Genomic DNA, 8,116 nt, shown 5'->3' with positions numbered 1-8,116 from the left:
CGGGTCATGTGAATCAAAAGGAGCAGTTGGAAAGCCTAGTGGCTCGTCACGCCGAAAGCCTAGGTTCGATTCCCCATACAAGTCCCCAAGGTACAATGTGCAAAGCCCATTTCCGGTGTCTAAACTCACTCACGCATGTGAATGGAACTGGGTCAAACACTGAAAAGGAAATTTGAAACAACTATCGCCAGTAATGTGGGTCATGACGTCATGTTCAATTGCTTTTCAAAGTCAGGTGTGCCTTTCCAGTGAAGAGGTTACAGTGAACAATTTTGTTAAAAGAAAAAGTGAATTTAAATGTTCTGATAAATAATAATATCAATTTTAACGACATAAATTTAATTGTGATTGAATAAATGAATGTTGTTTTAAAAGATATAAAAATGAACTGTATTGCAGTTGAGGCATACATTTTTTGGAAGTTATAATAAACCACTGGAACACCATGTTCATTGAATGTCTTCTTTAACACATCAATTGTTGGGTAACTGTAATAAACCACTGGAACACCATGTTCATTGAATGTCTTCTTTAACACATCAAGTGTTGGGTAACTGTAATAAACCACTGGAACACCATGTTCATTGATGTCATCTTTAACACATCAATTGTTGGGTAACTGTAATAAACCACTGGAACACCATGTTCATTGAATGTCATCTTTAACACATCAATTGTTGGGTAACTGTAATAAACCACTGGAACACCATGTTCATTGAATGTCATCTTTAACACATCAAGTGTTGGGTAACTGTAATAAACCACTGGAACACCATGTTCATTGAATGTCTTCTTTAACACATCAAGTGGTGTCTTTTGTAATCTGGATTCTTGCGTAATGCTCTCTAAGTCTCTGATTGACCCGTGAAGTCCCAGGTTAGAATTGATCTTCAGCAACCCATACTTTTAAAAGGGGACTAACGGGATCGGCTTGTCAGACTCGATGAGTTGGTGAACACATGTCATCGTATCCCAATCCCACGAGATGCCGAATAGATATAAAGTAACCTGAATGATCCTCCCTCTTCTACCAGGATAGTTTCAGATGTTCAATGTTGTTGAACACTGAATTGTCTGGTCTAGACTCCATTATTTACATACCGACATAATATTGCTGCAAAATTGCTGAGTGCCGCGTTAAACAACAAACTAAAAGAATGAAAGAAAGATCTTGGATCTGCCCTAGTGTACTTTGATATTGGAGTAAGTAGTCATTAGAGTAAACATGAATAAATACGTTCTATTATCACAAGAAATTGATGATACAGACGATGATTACAGGGCATGACATCTCCCGATCATGTTATATGTATCAAACAATGTCGATACCAGATGTTCTCTTTCCTCTGAACAGAACAAAACATCCATTGACAACATATTGGGATAGTGTCAAGTGCACTGACTGACCGAAGTTTAGTCACTAATCCCCATCCACATCAGCGACATCGTTGACAGCACCAACTTCACTCACCTGTCGTCAGACAATACCTTCAGACCTGTGAAGGTGAGGGTTAGAATGAACCTTCAGTAACCTATGCTTGTCGTAAGAGGCGACTAATGGGATCGGATGGTCAGTCTCGCTGACATGGTTGACAGTTGTCATCGGTTCCCAAATGCGGGGACGATGCTCATGCTGTTGATCACTGGATTGTCTGGTCCATATAGCTGGAATATTGCTGAGTGCGTTGTAAACTAAACTCACCCACTCACAAAATACCTTCACAGTTGCCACACTTTACACCACATTTTTGTCCCCATAACTGAATGTTTTCTTCGAATTTCTGACAAGCCAACTTGTGTCAAAAGTGACAGAATTCAAAGTTACGGATGATTTCATTTGATTTTGCATTTTGCATTTTGATGTTGGCCTAGATTGTCTGAGACTGACCACTGGCCTGTTCCAAAGAATGATATAATCATGTTTCATGATGACCCCAACATATTCTTGTTCCAAACATAGCTGCAACTCAATGAAAACTTCAAGCATACTGAAGACGGTAATAAACGGATCAAACCACGTCATGATATCGTTTAAGGTATTGTGTTAATACCAACGCTTATCACCCACTGAGGTAGTGTTGGAAGTCTCTTTATATTTGTTTCGTGACCTACATTTCATGCTTACATTTGACCCATTTCTGGTGTCCACCGCAGTGTAATTGTTGGAATATTGATAAATGCGTCGTAAAACTACATTCACTCACTTGGACGAAACACAAACTGTATACTTACGCTTATAGATCTGAAACAGCAGATGCCCAATATCGTCTTCTAACGTCACTGTATTCCTGTCAGCACGTTCCTGCAGAGCAAGACAAGCTGACCCCGCGATAGAAGTGAAAACTGAGACAGTACTTCTCTCTTAAACACTCTCTGGCAACGTATATAGTCTTAAACACTCCCTGACAATGTATATAGTCTTAAGCAGCAATGAGAACGCCTTCTTTTCCATTTTATGGTCAGACGACTTTATTCAAACAGTTAGACTCTGCAGGGTTGCTCGTTTTGTCAAAACACTGAATATAAACTCATTTTTGTCGACATTCTGTCTCCAAGACGTATCGCAAAGAACATACAGGCCTGCCCGTCCACGAGACGCCGAATATATTCACCCCAACGTAACCTGAATTATGCCCCCTCTTTTACAAGAATATATTTAGATGTTGCATTTTTCTAATCCATAGACCATGCTAATATCATTTGAAATATGAACACAAAACGGAGAATCTATTTTATCACTGGATTCTCCCGAGGCATGAAGTTCAATGTGGTGGGAAGAGGTGTTGGGAATCTATTCTGAGGACGTCTGATTTGATAACTTTCATCCCTTTTCAGCATAAAACCAATTTTACTTCTTCTTCCCCCACTTCTTCCTCCTATTCTTCCTCTTCTTCCTTCTCCTCTGGTAAACACCAGACTGACAAGGTTTCTACGCCGCATGCATAAATTTCATCACACAACTGTTTGTGTCTGCTTTCCTGTCTTTTCGATACGTTTTGCATTGTGTTGGCGAGTTTCTGGAATAACCTGCAGGAATTTGAAATACCAGTGCTAATTTCCATCTTCATCAAGTGTGGGTCGTAATGTGTTCAATGAAAACGGATATGAAAAGGGTCCCAGTAAACAATGTCAATATACTTGAGATAAGTATGTTTTGATAAATGTCTGTATGAATCGCAATAAGATAAATTGTTTTTATTATTTGTGATTGACTAAACACTTGATTGGTTTCACATGTGGACTAACAATGTGTTTATCAAGTAAGACATCCAAGAAATTAACTGTCACAGGACAAGGAACAAAGTTGTTAAAACATGTGTTTGATGCGTATCTTCTGTTCGTCTGAAGACTTGAAAAAGTACCAAAAGATTTTCTTTAAGCTGAATCCAGTGCTCGGTTTTGAATCTATTTTACAGTGTTGATTCAGTTATTCACTATTAGTGATATTTATACAGTTGGAGTCCCCATGCATCATGCCAGCCAGATAAATCTTAGTTTGCTTGGGTGAGGTTAGTTTCAACAGAAACACTGCGATCAGCATTGGAATTCACACACTGAAGTAACCACAGTAATCAACCGAAGCATGACGTGCTACAGTTCTCAGCATGAGCTGTGCATGTTGTAGTATAGATAACTGTGGGCGTCTGGTGGAGTTGTTGAAAACATTCAAGCTGAAACGGTACGTACGCTAACAATCAATAACGTTTCCCATATCATTCCTTTGTATGAAGTCCCCTAAGTTGTATAATGTATAAGCTGTAGACGCAATAAACCAAAATAGTTCCAGCTGAACGAACTGCTTAGCGGAAACATAATATTGACTTTATGACAAATGAACTGCTCCTTTCTAAATCCACTCATGATAAGATATTTATAAAGACATTTTGAAAAACCATTATCACGATCCAAAAGTCTGTCCTTTTAGTCATTTTGTGCTTTCAGTACATTCACTTTGCGTCCTCAAAATGACTTTACAAGGCTGAAAACACGCGTTCGTTACAATAACAACCTGACCCGATGCATGAACGCATAATTGTCGCCCTTGCAAATGCTAATTGTGTGAGTATCAGTTTTCCCATTCAGGGAGATTCATTGCGATTCACAACAAAAACGTCCACAGAAGCGCCATTATCGCAAACGTCCCTTCTGGGACTCCATCTCTTCTGGATAGATTGTCAAGATAACGTTGTGATTTGATTTGACATTAGTTACATTATAGTGGGGTTGAACTGTATGTCGTGGTTGTGTGGTTGTGTGGTGTAGGAATCAGTGTAAAGCATGCAAAGTGGGCCGAGTGCACAAGAGGAAGCATGGGAAATGTGGCTCTTGTTTAATCAAGAATGGCAATTAGTAATAGATAATAGTTCACAATACGACTACTCGTTACTCTAGCCAGAGACATGTATATCGTTTATAACATTAAACACATTGAAATATCCATTTATACGTTTTAGGTTAGGCTTGATCAACATAATGGTAAACGAAGGAAGACGTGCTTGTTTTTATATTGAAAGATGAAAGAGATGCCCTCTGTGTAATTTAGTTGTGGAAAACAAAATTCATTTTTATTTGTATGTCCTTTTTATGAAGCTTTGCGTACCAAATATATAACTGAATATTATCTATGAAAGCCACCTTCGTAGGCTTTTAAAATACGTGTTTCATCAACAGACCGGCATGTAATAATAAAGCTGTCATGCTATATTAATTATGCTCTTATTAAACGTAACAATTTGATATAAAGGTTTGTTGAGCCATCGTAATTCACTATTTGTAAGGTAATTTACAGTAACATGATTCGCTGTTTGGATCACTAATTACAACCTATTGCAAAATATGAATAATGTATATGTATAACTCCAATGTATGTTGGCCGGATGTTTTGGTAAATAAACATCTCTGACTGTATAAGGTGAATGTCAGGTGTAATCAGTGCAGTCACGAGAGCGCACACCTGTGGTATGGTTGGCTGCGGTATGGCCGTTGGAAGAAGTGGCTGGTTTTATCTCATGACGTGAGTAGATTTTGTGAATTATTTGTAAATGTTTATAATTATGTATCGCGTTGCTTTATAATGTTCCAATGTACAGATAGTTGTGCGGCATAGTGAATTAACAAAGGAATTAGCACTTAAGTGTAAATCTCAACATCGAACTGTAAGTGATTTGTTGTACAGCTGACAGTCGTAAAAGTATGTACAACATGGTGGTAATAATGATGTGTTCAGGTGTTCAGATGGTTATCAGCATAATCACTTGGGATTTATCACACCTGCGTTAGGTTTTATCCAACGAACCCGATAAAACCTAACAAGGGTCTGATAATTCCCAGTATCAACTTCCACGAATGTGATGACGCATTTTTCTTAGCGAATGTTTTAAGCTATCATCAATAAACTCAAACAGAAATGCACCAACATCTCTTATTCATAAAACAGCTGATCAACTGACATAGAATAACCCATGAATATATCACGTGACATGCACCGACTTGGACGCACGCTTTATTCATGTAGCGGGATATAAAACATTGTCTGACCTTCGGAAAATTTATGCACCGGGTGGGCGGTGTATATGGAAATTTGTTCAGGGTCACGTGGACCAATCAGAGGTCGAGGTTCTTACACGAGATAGGATAGTGAAAGCTATAGTCCGTTCGGCTCAAAAGCGGACCGATGAATTGCAATCTAACTCGAAAACTAATAAACGTATAATACTCAATGAAACGCTGATCATAATCAAAACATCAGACATACTCTGTGATTTGTTTGCAGAATTTATGTTCTAAAATTAAAAAAGTTGTTTAACAAACTATCATTAAAATTTTGACACAGTTCACCATTTGTTACGAGGGAGGAGTGCAGAGAAAGGGACAGCCAGGTGTTAGAGAAGCACGTGCACAAGTGCCAACAACGTTATTGATTCATTAACTTGTGCTGTGCCGTCTCCATCCGTTTCTCGCACACCTGGCTGTCCTTTTCTCTGCACGCGTCCCTCGTAACATATATGTGAGTTCTTTGTAAAAACGTCCTTGCAGCCACCAATAACACTCAATTCATTTGGCACAGAACAAACCTGCGTTTTAGCTGTATATAATACATTATAGCAATACAAAAATAAAGCCTTAGAAAACAGAAAATAGCTGCACAATCTCGTCACTCACTGACTGATGGAAAAGGAGAATTCAGTTGCACTCACATAGATTATTCACTGGGGTAGATTGATGTCTAACGTATAAATGGTCAGAGTACATACACTGATGAACATCTAAGCACCATGTCGAAGCGTTGCGCAGCAGACCCATGGAACCAGGCTGTTCTTGTTCTTGTTTGTTGTTTAACGCTGCACTCAGCAATATTCCAGCTATATGGCAGCAGTCTGCAAATAATTGTGTCGGGACCAGACAATCCAGTGCTCAACATCATGAGCTTTAATCTACACAATTAGGATACGATTACATGTGTTAACCAAGTCAGCGAGCCTGACCACCCAATCCCGTTGTTGGCCTCTTACGACAAACATGGGTTGCTGAAGTTCTAATTCAAATGTACACCGATCCACTGACAATAAGCTTGCCATTAGATATTACAGAAAAGATATAATGCAATAGAATAGGTGTCAGTAAGTTACGTTAAACCAAATATCACCTATATCTACTTGGGTTGTCAATTTCGTCCAGCAACAAGGCCATATATGTCCTGCTTCACTGTGTTGAATTTTCATCACAATTCTTTGGAAGAATTAGAATTATTTGGAATGTTTTCATTCACGTAAATAGAGAAAAAGTACTTCATAATTGGTAGGTTGAATGAGCAACTGAGCTTGTTCGTGGCTGTATCCTAATAGGAGGTTAAAGTAAAGGGCCCGTAAGGAGATCACGGCACTTCGCAAGATTTTAGTACTTCCGGTCACAAACGTTTCATACCTTGTCGAATAGCATCATGGTTGTCAGCTGACAGTAAGGAACCGATAGTCTTTGCAGCGAAGAACTGGTTCTTGAATATACGCTTGTCCCTGGATATCTAGTACCGGAAATAAGCTTTGCCCCCGTCTCGCATAACGCAAGTTGGCGCGCTAAAAGGGAGTCGGAAAACAGCTTAGTATCGGAAGTAGCGCCACGCGAGCGTTACAGGCCCTATTGTAAAATTATTGTTTTCCTGGGAGAGTATATTAGGTCACGCTTTTCAAAGTTTACTTGAACCTTACGCGTCTTCGCATCGTGCTATTCATATTATCTTGTCAAACTCGCCAATGCATGAAGAGATTGTGTAAATCCAGATTCGGTCCATGCAGGTAGCACAGTCCCAATGGTATCTTGAACCTTCAGTTGCTGGCAATCTATAGCCTGTTTATAAATGCTATTCTAAAAAGTTGTGAATAGACAATATAAGGGTGTCACAACTATTTGTTTTGTATACATGTTGTGCCATGATAAAATACGAGGTAAGAGGCACATCAGATTAAGATTTGCATTAGTTTGACTACCATAGATTGTGTTAGATGGATGTTTGTCCCAACTGCCCATCATGTCATTTGAAATGAAAAGACATTCTTATTACTATCGCGTGAGTCCGCCTCTTTACCCAATACCTGAGTCAACGAGGAATACACCTAATCAAACGTATGTTTCAGCTTCGTTCATTCCGTTACATTCTGGCAAGTTCTTGGCTCAAGGATGAAGTCACAGTGATCCCACCCCACGCCGATATGCGTCCTCAGACTGCCAACAAACTAAATGTTCTTTCATTTATCTGTGTCTTTGGCGAACAATAGGGATGATCAACAGTCTTTTGGAAGATGTGTTACGTCATAATTGTGCCTCTAAAGGAAATCTCCAAGTTGGTTTAGGCCTGATCTTCCATATGTTCAATAACTCCATCTCCAAGTAAATTGACTGAGAGTCCTTCTCTACTGCCGCGTTTGAGAATGTTGACTGAGAGTCATTCTATTCTGCCGCGTTTGAGAATATTGCATCAGAGGAACCCGAGGGACATGCCAGCGTCATTGAAAAAAGGAATCGATTTTCAGTGTAGCTTCTTTATTGGCAAAAAGATCAACGTCGTCTATATAATTTAAGCGAGGAAGTTAGTTATCTATGCTGAGTAGGTCCAGGCTGA

This window comes from Haliotis rubra, unplaced genomic scaffold, assembly GCF_003918875.1.
Source record: "Haliotis rubra isolate DU_JTF1 unplaced genomic scaffold, ASM391887v1 Scf435, whole genome shotgun sequence".
NCBI lineage: Eukaryota > Metazoa > Mollusca > Gastropoda > Lepetellida > Haliotidae > Haliotis > Haliotis rubra.
The sequence above is the reverse complement of the archived record's forward strand: the minus strand, read 5'-3'. Positions refer to the sequence as shown.